The sequence below is a fragment of the Panthera leo genome, chromosome F3 (genome assembly GCF_018350215.1).
Source record: "Panthera leo isolate Ple1 chromosome F3, P.leo_Ple1_pat1.1, whole genome shotgun sequence".
In the NCBI taxonomy this organism is placed as follows: domain Eukaryota; kingdom Metazoa; phylum Chordata; class Mammalia; order Carnivora; family Felidae; genus Panthera; species Panthera leo.
The window spans coordinates 18,463,408-18,475,606 of NC_056696.1; positions in this window are offsets into that span (position 1 = coordinate 18,463,408).

Genomic DNA, 12,199 nt, shown 5'->3' on the forward strand with positions numbered 1-12,199 from the left:
AAATATTTTACCAGTGAAATTTCAAATCATCAAGGATAAAAACAAAGTACTAAATTTTTTCCTCTTTTTTTTTTTATAGATTTTATTTTTAAGTTATCTCTGTACCCTAAGTGGGGCTCAAACTCACAACCACAAGATGAAGAGTCACCTGCTCTACTGGCTGAGCCAGCTAGGCGCCCCAAGAAAATACCAAATTATTGTCAATATATAGGAAGGTAAGTATTACTTTAAAATAATGAGAATCAGGGGTGCCTATGTGGCTCTATCCAAGGAGCATGTGACTCTTGACCTCAGAGTCATGAGTTCAAGCCCCATGTTGGGTGTAGAGATTACTTACACAAATAAATTTCAAAATAATGAGAATCAGATTGACATTGGATATTGCTATGGACTGAGTGCTTGTGTCCTTCCAAAGCTCTTATGTTGAATTCCTAACCCCCAGCGTGATGATATTAGGAGGCAGATTTGGGGAGGTGATTAGGTCAACCCTCATAAATGGAATTAGTGCCCTTACAAGAGACAAAAGAGCTTACTGCCTCTCTCTCCCTCCTCACTGTCATATGAAGATACAAGGACAAGACAGCCATCTACAAACCATGAAGTGGGCTTTCACCAGATACTAAATCTACAAGTACCTTGATCTTGGACTTCCCAGCCTTCAGAGCTCAGAGAAGTAAATGTTGTTTAAGCCACTCAGTCTGTGGCAATGAGTTGTGGTAGCCCAAGCCGGCTAAGACAGATGTGTTGTAAGCAACACTAGATGCTATTAGAAAAAAATGCCTACCAAGTTCTGAGGGAAAACTATTTTAAGCCTAAAATTCTAAAACCAAAGTATGAGTCAAGTGTGAGGGCAAAACAAAGATATTTTCAGACATAAAAGTGCTTGAAATGCTTACTACCTGTAGTGGATACCGATGGTGCCCAACCCAATTCCTTTTACCTGGCCGGGTCACCTGGCTGTTGAGTATTGGCTGTGAATGGCTCACAACACAGCCTTGTTTTCTGGAGGGTGCCCTGCTGCAGCTGGGAGCCACCTTCCTAACTGGCTTCTATCCTTCCACCCATCTTCCACACCGGGAGCCAATGGCCAATCCACTGACACAAGCTGAACAAAACTCCAGCCTCCAGGGACCAAGCCTGCAGTGTACATGGTGCTCCTTGGCTCCCCAGAAAACTAGACTGAAATGAGTTGCCAGATGAAACCTCATTCTCACCTTGTTTTCTTCCCCTACCCTATCCTGCTTCCCTCCCTCCCCTTCTCCTGAGAGAAAACCCTCATTAAATCATTTTCATAAGAATTCCCATCTCAGGCTCTGCTTCTAGGGAACACAACCTACCACCCTACACATTCCCCAAAAAAGTTGGCTTAAGAATGAACTCCAGGGGCGCCTGGGTGGCTCAGTCGGTTAGGCGTCCACCTTCAGCTCAGGTCATGATCTCACAGTTTGTGAGTTTGAGCCCCGCGTCGGGCTCTGTGCTGACAGCTCAGAGCCTGGAGACTGCTTTGGATTCTCTGTCTCTTTCTCTCTCTGCCCCTCCCCACTTGTGCTCTCGCGCGCTCTCTCTCTCTCTCTCTCTCTCTCTCGAAAATAAATAAATGTAAAAAACTTAAAAAAAGAATGAACTCCAATTGGGGCGCTTGGGTGTCTTAGTTGGTTAGGTGTCTGACTCTTGATTTCGGCTCAGGTCATGGATACAGCCCCAGGCTAGGCTCTGCACTGACAGCACAGAGTCTGCTTGGGATTCTCTCTCTCTCCCTCTCTCTTTGCTTCTCCCCTGTATGTGTGCTCTCTCTCTCTCAAAATAAATAGATAAACTTAAAAAAAAAAAAAAAAAAAAGAATCCAAGGGACTTCCACCTCTGACCAATATGGAGTAACATGGACTAAATTTACCCTCTCACAAGAAACCCCTAAAAAACTAGGCTCACTGTGTGAGACAATGCTTTCATTTTTTTATTTTTTTATTTTTATTTTTAAAAATTTTTTAACGTTTATTTATTTTTGAGACAGAGAGAGAGCGAGCATGAACAGGGAAAGGTCAGAGAAAGAGGGAGACACAGAATCTGAAACAGTCTCCAGGCTCTGAGCTGTCAGCACAGAACCCGACGTGGGGCTCAAACCCACGGACCGAGATCATGACCTGAGCTGAAGTCAGACGCTTAACCAACTGAGCCACCCAAGCGCCCCTGCTTTCATTTTTTTTAATGTTTATTTTATTATTTTTGAGAGCGAGGGAACATGAGTGGGGGAGGTGCAGAGAGGGAGGGAACAGAGGGTCTGAAGTAGGCTCCACGCTGACAGCAGAGAGCCCAATGCAGGGCTCGAACTCACGAACCATCAAATCATGACCTGAGCTGAAGTCAGACACTCACCCAACTGAGCCACCCAGGTGCCCCTAAAACAATGATTTTAGACATCGGGTATTGAGTAGCGTAGAGCAGTGGTCCCCAAGAAACGGGAAATAAATGAGGTGAACCCTAAAATTATCCCAGCTTACTGCCTGAAGAACATCTCCAGTCCACTCTACACCCCCAGGCAGCACCAGAGGGTGGTTCTCAGTTGAGGAAACGTAAGTGGGAGTTGGAGTGGCTGAGAATCCAGTGGCTAGAGTTTTCAGGGCAGTGCTGCAGAAAGGAAAAAACTATATGAAAAGATCTAAAAAGTATCTTAGGGTGGCTCAGTCCATTTAGCGGCCAACTCTTGATTTCCACTCAGGTCATGATCCTAGGGTCATGGGATGGAGCCCTGCATCAGACTTCAGGCTGAGTGTGGAGCCTGCTTGGGATATTCTCTCTCTCTCTCTCTCTCTCTCTCTCTCTTTCTCTCCCTCCTCGGCCCCTCTTCCCCTCTTACATGCTCTCTCTCTAAAATAAAAATAAATTTAAAAATCTCTTAAAAAAATAAAGAAAGAATATCTTCTTTAAGTCTTCAACTGAATACCGATTCATGCCTGTACGTGAGGAAAATGCCTGAGATTGGGTAAGAACCACCCAAAGGAGCAAGATTGGAATCACTCCCAAAGTCTGCACTGAACCAGGAAGAGACATTGCAACTAGAGCAAATTACTCTGGCTAATTCACCAGAATTTCATCACGGTCTTCAATTCTAGCAAGTGCTGAAAAAATAAAAATAACAAGACATAAAATATGGAGAACCAACAGAGGGCTGCTAGAGGGGTTGGGGGGGATTGGATAGGCTAAATGGGTAAGGAGCTCTAAGGAATCTACTCCTGAAATCATTGTTGGACCATATGCTAACTAACTTGGATGTAACTTAAACAATAAATTAATTAATTAATTAAAAAAATAACAAGACATACAAATATTACACAAAGAGGCAGTGCTATCATTATTCAATAAATAATGCTGGAAACATTGTTCATTTAGAAAAATTGTAAATTAAACCCCCGGTTTGTGCCATGCAAAAAAATATATATTCCAAATAAAGTTTTAAATATAAAAGAATAAGGGGCACCTCAGTGGCTCAGTCAGTTAAGCAGCTGACATCCGTTCAGGTCATGATCTCATGGTTCCTGAGTTTGAGGATGTGCAAACTGACAGTGCAGAACCTGCTTGGGAGTCTATCTCTCTCTGTCCCTCCCCCACGTGTATGTGTGTGTGTGTGTGTGTGTGTGTGTGTGTGTGTTCGTGCACGCTCTCTCTCTCAAAATAAATAAACTTAAAAAATTATATATATATATAAAATAATAATTATCAAGTAATAGGTAGTATTTCTGAGCGTTCATATTGAGCCTGACATAATCTTTTCCAAAACGTTATGGAATAAGTATACTAGAACATTTAGGTTATAGTGAAGAGGGTTGCAGGTTTTGGAGTAAGACTCTGATATCTGTGTCATTCCCCACCTCCAGCCCTCACTCTCTTCTAGTATTAAAACCTGAGATCATGTCCTTTATTCTTGTCTCTTTTGTTTGCCACTCTAAGGGCCTCTTCAAACTGAGTAATGTTTTGTTTTTTTAATTCTGGGAAATTAATCATCACAGTTCATTATATTATTTCACCTTATAGTTCCTTCTTTTTCTTTCCTTCTCGATTTCAATTAATTGGTTTTGGCACTTTTATTTTTCTTCACTCTACCTCTTATCTATATACATATACATATATAGTTTACATGTTGTTATATATATCTACAATTTATGTATTTATAGTATTATCTATATATTTATATTCTCCTTCATTTTTTACTTTCAAGTAGAGCTCCTCCATCTAATTCTTTCACTAATTTTCATTCATCTGTTATTCTATTATTATACATTTCCTACCAAATAGTTCCACTTTTTTGTTTTTTAAATAATTTTTGGTTCCAGGGGTGCCTGGATGGCTCACTCAGTAGGGCATGTGACTTTTGATCTTGGGGTTGTGAGTTCGAGCTCAGTTGGGGATTGAGATTACTTAATAAATGGAAGTAAAATTAAAATAATAATAATAACTTTTGGTTCCTAAGAGACGTAAGATTAGCAGATGATATCCAATCATAACTTAATTACTAATCTGTAGAAGATTCAGTGTGTCAGTCTTTCTCTGTTCTTCAGGAATAACATTTATTCATTCAACAAACATTTATTAGATACTTGCTGTGTATCAACCACTGTATCAAGTTCTGGAGACACGGTAGTTACACAAGCTTCCTTCCTGCATAAGCTTTATGTGCTAATAAATATATTAAGTCAGTAGATAAATTCTGTGAAACACAGTTGACTGATGGAAATGATGTTTTGATTAAATTGGTCAAAACCATCTCTAATGAAACTAATATTTGATCAGAGACCTGAATGAAAAAAGGAAGTGGGCCAGGGAACAGCCAGGGAAGATCATTCTAGGCAGAAATTATCACAGCGTGTGCAAAGGCCCTTTGTAGGGGGAACGCTTAATAGTCGAAACTCAAAAAAAACAGTGTGCTAAAACAGTATGTCCGGGGGGGGGGGGGGGATATAAAGTTAGAAAGGTGGTGTTATGGGCTAAATTGTATCCCCTACCATTCATATGTTGAAGTCCTAACCCTAATCCTTCAGAATGCAACTACATTTGGAGATAGGATCTTTATAGAGGTGACTAAGTTCAAATTAAGGCCTTTAAGGTAAGCTGTAATTCAATCTGACCAGTGCACTTGTAAGTAGAGAAATGTGGACAACAGAGAGATGCCAGGAGCATGTACAGAGGAAGGAGCATGTGAGGACACAGCAAGAAGGTGACCATCTGGAAGCCAAGAAGGTAGACCTGAGGAGAAACCAATCCAGTCAACATCCTGATCTCAGACTTCCAACTCCTAGAACCATGCGAAAATAAATGCCTGTTGTTTAAGCCACCTAGTCTGGGGGGCGCCTGGGTGGCTTGGTTGGTTAAGCGTCCAACTTTGGCTCAGGTCATGATTTCATGGCTTGAGAGTTCAAGTCCTGCATCCGGGTCTGTGCTCACAGCTCAGAGCCTGGAGCCTGTGTCCCTCCCTGCCTCTCTCCTGCTTGCACTCTGTCTGTCTCTCTCTCTCTCCCTCTCTCTCTCTCTCAAAAATAAACATTAAGACAAAATTTAAGCCACCTAGTCTATAGTATTTTGTTATAGTAGCACTCGCAAACTAATACAGGTAGCCAGGAACCATTTTTAACAGTAGGTGTTATAATTGTAACAGATTTTATTCACAGAAACTATGCGAGATTACATGTTCTTGTTTTAATGGTGTACTTGATGAGACTTTCTTGAGAATAACATTAAGACTCTGTACAGATCAAGGGAAAACTACCCTAACATATGCCACTTTGGCATATTGATCATTTTAAATAAAAGTCACTTAAGAGATGACTTATACAAAAAGGACACTCAGACCCTTCATCCTTCTGAAGGCAGGAAATGAATTTCCCATGTGAAAGTTACCCTCCCTGTACCAGGAGGTAAAGAGACATCCTTCTCACCAGAGATGAGAAATTTAGAGCTCAGAAGGTTGTATAAATAACTCTTGTTACTTTGTTTTTAGAAGTTTTATTTAAAGATTTTATTTTAAAGTAATCTCTATACCTAATGTGGGGGCTTGAATTTACAACCCTGAGATCAAGAGTCACATGCCTGACAGGTGCCCCAACTTTTCTTACTTTTTACTAATTTACTACCCCAGCCCAAATTCTGTTTAGAATTCCTTAACTGAAACTCCCCAAATTAAGTTTTTTTAATCCTGTCAATTCCTCACAGATTTATTGTTTCTTTGGCTGAGAAGTATAAAAACTGCTGCCTTGGTAATTTCTTTGGGTCTCCATTTCATTATGTGGCCTCTGTGTACACATAATAAAACTTTGTTTGTTTGTTTTTTCCTGTTAATCTGTCTCATATAAATTTAACAGTTTTTCATCTACTGGAAGACCTTGAGGATAGAGAAGCACTTTTCTTTCCTTTCAACTCACAGGTTGTTTCCATTTTTTTCCCCATGAGGAAAGAAAGCATAATCAATAGTGTGGTGAGAATTATTAAGAGTTTGGCTAAAGGTCCAGAACTAATCACTGAGAACAAAAAAATAGACATATTATTTAACAATAAGAACAATAAAAATGCAACTCCCACTTGTCAAAAAAAAAAAAAAGAATGAAAGAAAGAGAAAGAAAAAGGTCAACATAAAAAGGTAAATCATAAACTGTGGGTAAATTTTTGCAGTAAATAAGAATGACAAAACATAGGCCCTCTGTAATCTATAGTAATTGTGGTTTTTTAAAAAAAAATTTGATGTTTATTTCAAGAGAGAGACAGAGAGAGACAGAGTGTGTGTGTGTGTGTGTGTGTGTGTGTGCGCGCCCAGGAGTGGCACAGAGAGAGGTAGAGAGAGAATCCCAAGCAGGCTCTGTGCTGTAAAGGCAGAGTCCAATGAGGGACTGGGGGCTCGAACTCACAAATGGTGGGATCATGACCTGAGCTGAAATCAAGAGTTAGATGCTTAATGGCCTGAGCTCCCCAGGCGCCCCAGTGATTGCATTTTGAATACCACCATCTATTTACCTTACCTCTGGTGACACATGGAGAGCTGTGCCCTTTCTCATTTCTCATTTTCAGTCCACGTGGTTCTGGAAAGAACCAAACCCCAAAACTCCAAATTTAACATATTATCCAGACTTAAACCAATCAGTGAATCACATTCTTAGGGCCTTACCCACACCTCCAACCAGAATGATTGGTTTAGGAATGGACAAATTATTCAAGAAAGGGGAGCTTTTGCTGGGACATCTAGAAAGGAGAGGGTTTTTTTGTTTTGGTTTGGTTTTTTATTGGATATGAAGCTAACTAGGTCATAGGGACTGAAACTGTTGCCACCATAATGGTACCATCTTGTTACCACGTGGAAACCAAGAATGAGTCCGACACAGAGGAAAGCAGTATTAACACGTGGAGAGATGAAATTCTGACCACATCATTTCAGCCCTGAATCCAGCCATATCTGATATTAGCACCAACCTCAAGTATTTAGTTACACAGGCAGTAAATCCCTTACTGCTGTCATTGCTCTTGGCATTGTAGTTATCAATATCTTTCAACAAGATTGTCAGGTTCTTAATTGTAATGACTATTCTGATCTATTCCTAGCATCTGGCAAAGTGCCTAGTATATAAAGGGCAAGGTACATATATTTTTGCTAAACGGATATTGAATTAAGATGCTGTCATAGTTTAAAGATGCCTTAAAGACTAATCCAACTTCCCCTGTGATTCTGACTTTTCACAACATCATGAAGATATTTTCTAGTCCAAGGTGAATGTATGACTCACACAGAACTCACTAATACCCTCTTAGTATCACGACTCCATATTTTTGGTGGGTGATAAATTTTATACACTTCCAAACACCCCCATAGCAACTAAAGTTTCAAAAATACACTCAAAATCGTATTTTTATCCTCATCAGCTCATATACTATTTATCATCTCAGATCGGAAGCCCCAGTAGCAATCTACTTCGGAAGTCCTGGTTTGCCTTCCTCCTACTCAGGAAGGAACAAAATCTCCAGAGTGACATTGTTCATTTGCACATTCTTTCCTTCACGTGTTCACTGTATCATTAATCTATGGCTACTTATCAAATGCCCATAAACTTAGAGGCTTAAAAAATATCACTTACTGAGTTCTTCGCTCTACAGGTTAGCGGTTTCCTCTGAGCTCCACTGGGCAGTTAGCTCTTCATGTCTCAATTGGACTGCCTCACGCTCCTGCTGAATTGGCTGGGAGCCAGCTGTTCTATGATGACTTTAGCTGGGACACCACAGTCTGCTCCACGTACTGTCGTATCACTCTATCCTGAACATTAACTCAAGGTAAACCATAAAATATAAAACCCGTATGTTCAGGATGTCACAAGGTAGGCAATACCAAGAGAAATTACTCATAAGACTGGAATAAAAATCAAATCTGGATTTAATGAAGAAGAGACGGTATTCAAAAGCATTATTGCAAGAGAGGGGAAAGGGTTATTGCAAGTGGGGGAGGGCGATTATAGCAACAGGAAGAAGGCTTTGACCACAAGGTGTGAAAGCAACACGCAAGACTTAAGCAAAAGGGAAGAGTAAACAAAGCTAAAAAGAACTAGGCGTGGGGAAGTGGGGTGAATGGGTGGTGTGAAACGTAATTATTGCAAACCTCACTGAAGTGGCATTAGGAGGTTTCAACCACACCAATAGTAGTTAATCGCAGCCCCAATAGGAAGAGATGGACTTGACTTTAGGACTTGACCTTACATAGGTTTCACCTTTCATGTGGATACTACTGTACCATTCCAGCCGGAGGAAGAGAAGCTTTCCTCCCCAATCCCCTCTTCCCCGTAACAGTTGAGCCAATGAGGAGCCACCACACATTGAACTTCCAGTTTACTCCAATGGGGGTTGAGTTTATAACAGCCTTTCCAACTTACCCCTTTTCTCCTTGCAGAAGGGTGCCTCTCTGGGTGCCTAGCTGGCTCAATCTGAAGAGTATGCGACTCTTGAGCTAGGGATCCTGAGTTTGAGCCCCATGTGGGGTGTGAAAATTACTTACATAAGAAAAAAACCTAATTAACAACAACAACAACAAAAAAAGCCTGCCTCTCTTTTATTCCCCAGACTTGGGTAAGATTTTGCTGTAGCTTGTTTGTCTCAGATTTCATTCTCTTTTATTCCCCATAACCCCATCTTTGGCTGGTGAAGTAACCTGCAGTTTAAGGTTAACGGTGGCATATCCAAGTAGTAGATGAGAGAATATTTTATTTTACCCTGATGCCCGTGTATTCTCAGGGGAATGTATACTGCTCAGGTTGAGGATGGGCTAAAGTTTAGGGGCCTGAGGTAAGGAGACAGATTAACAGGAAAAAAAATTTTTTTTTAATGTTTATTTTATTTTTGAGAGAGAGGACGAGGGAGGGAGGGACACAGCGAGAGGGAGACAGAGAACCCGAAGCAGGCTCCACGCTGATACCAGACAGCCCTACCCAGGACTCGAACTCATTAACCGTGAGATCATGACCTGAGCCGAAGTCAGCCGCTTAACTGACTGAGCCACCCAAGTACCCCCCCACACACACACACACCAATTTTTTTTAAAGATGTTTTAGTTACTTAATGGGAGCCCCTCAAAAATATAAGACTCCAAGCCTAGAAGATTGAGGCTTATAGACCACCATGAGCTAAAGAGAGGCTTAGGGGCTTGGGGTTTCAAAAAAATGGAAAGGCAATTCACAGAAGTTGAGAAAAAATGTTTGGTAAACAAAGGTTGCCTGGCCAGGAAGGTAATAGCTCTCTTCCTGTAAACAGGCCCCCTTTCTAATGTAAATTTACTTTACAAATGTAGATTTCTCTTACAAACGGGTAATTTCGGTTTTCAGAGCTTCTGCAGGGTCTATAGTTTCTTAAAAATAATCTGTTCAAAATAATCCTTCTGCCAAAGAGGCATATTTTGGGGTGGCTTATTATGCTACTCTTCAAATTGCTAAGTTGTTTTTATTATAATAAATCTTAAAAAGTCCTATCTCTTAGGAATGGATAAGTATAAAAGAGCCTGGAGGAAAGGTGATCCCTCATTCTGGTAGGAAAAAGACTTGCATGTCAGCAAAGACATGATTATTTCATACTTTCCAAAGGAAAAGGGCAGGAAGGCTAACTTTTCCCAATTTACATGAAGTTAACTGAAGAATTTTTGGTTGTTAGGAGGGAATAATTTTTAAATGTGGACATCCTGATGGCAGTAGGCAGAAAGAGAATGAACGGAGATGTTCTATTAATATCAAGGGAACGTGTGTGGGTGTCTGTGGTACAGCAGTGACTTAAATCACTGCTAACTTGGGAAGCAGGGGCTATGGCGTGAGTTTGGTGCAGGTCAGGGCCTTGGTCACAGCATGCTGGTTAAGCCTGGGGCCCAGTAGTCCTTGCCACAGCTTGGGAGCCATGGTTTCTTGCCAGGAGAGACAAGCCCAGGGGATCTCAGGCTGCTGCCTTCCCCCACTTCGCTGAACACTCAGCGTCTGCAGCAGAGGTGGAAGTCTCAGAGAAGCAAGCACTGTTCCTAACCCCAGCTCAAGAGCTCGGGCTCAGAAATTTTGCTTAGAGAGAGAAGTAGTCCATAGAAGTTTATTCCTAATCTCATCATCGGGAGGACATGGAAGCTCCCAGTTTCCAAAAGAACTGACTTTGTTCTTTTTTTTTTTTTTTAAGTTTTTATTTATTTATTTATTTAGAGAGAGAGACAAAGAGAGTCAGCAGGAGAGGGGCAGAGAGAGAGAGAGAGGGAAAGAGAGACTCCCAAGCAGGCTCCATGCTGTCAGTGCAGAGCCCAATGTGGGGCTCAAACCCACGAACCCATTAGATCATAACCTGAGCCAAACCAAGAGTCGGCGCTTAACCAACCGAGTCACCCAGGTACTTCCGAACGGACTTCATTCTTACAGCTTGCAGAAGTTCAAGCCTAAGGACCTGAACCACAGAGGTTGTGGTGAAAGGCAATTGGAAAGAGATTCCTGCATTTAATGTAGACACAGACTAGACTGTTGGCTGGCTAGTTTGTGAGAGAGATCCAAGGAATAGGACAACGGGGAGGAATTCTCTTTGAGTCAGAAAATATATCAAACACTGACTTCAGAAACTATTCCTTTAAAGGAGACACCATTTTGGGGCACCTGGGTGGCTCAGTAGGTTAAGCGTCTGACTCTTGATCTCAGCTTAGGTCATGATCTCACAGTTTGTGAGTTCAAGCCCCATATTGGGCTCTGTGCTGATGATGTGTAACCCGCTTGGGATTCTGTCTCTCCTCCTTCTCTCTGCCCCTCCCTGGCTTGTGCTCTGTCTCTCAATAAATAAATAAATAAATAAATAAATAGATAAATAAATAGAAATAACAAACTTAAAAAAAAATAAAAAGGATAGGGGACCTGGGTGGCTCAGTCAGTTAAAGCATCTGATTTTGGTTCAGGTCATGATCTCATGGTTTATGAGTTTGAGCCCCTCATTGGGCTCTGTGCAGCTCAGAACCTGAAATTTGCCTCCGGTTCTGTGTCTCCCTTTTTCTCTGCCCCTTCCCCGCTCATGCCCTGTCTCTCTCTGTCTCTCAAAAATGAATAAATGTTGAAAAAAAAATTTAAAAGACACAATTTTATTGGATTGGTTTGCAGAACAATTTATGCCTAAAGACAGTTGAAAAAAAAATAGAGCAACTGGCTGCAATTAGCGTTTAACAGTTGAATGTGGTCAGGGAAAGAAAGGAAGAGTGCCAGGTGACCATGGGCATACTCAAAGTATACCTCCATGAGGAGCAATATGAAAGGTTCAGTACAGTGTATGTGCACATGTATTGAGGGGTGGAGAGGGGACTAGACTTCCCTAAAATAATCTGGCCAATCCCTGAACGAGTTGAAGGAGAGGTGCTTGCTGCTAGGGTTGCTGCTATCAATCTGAACCAGCATGGTGGCCAAAATCCATGCCCTTTCTAAAGGCGGGAAAGTTTGGGTACAAATGAATGACAATTAAATGATAAACGGACAGAAGGAGAAATAATAGTTGAGCATAAAAAACAGATAAGTAGGTTATGAAATGACAGAAACTCGACATTATATTAATACTTTGAGTGAGAGGCTCAAGGCAAGAGAATAGTATTATCTCTTAGCGCAATTATACCAGATGTCCAGGAAGTTGAAGCTAGGTTTCCTGAGGCTCCCCCCGCTGTTGGAACCTGACCAGGTCAGATGGGAGTCTG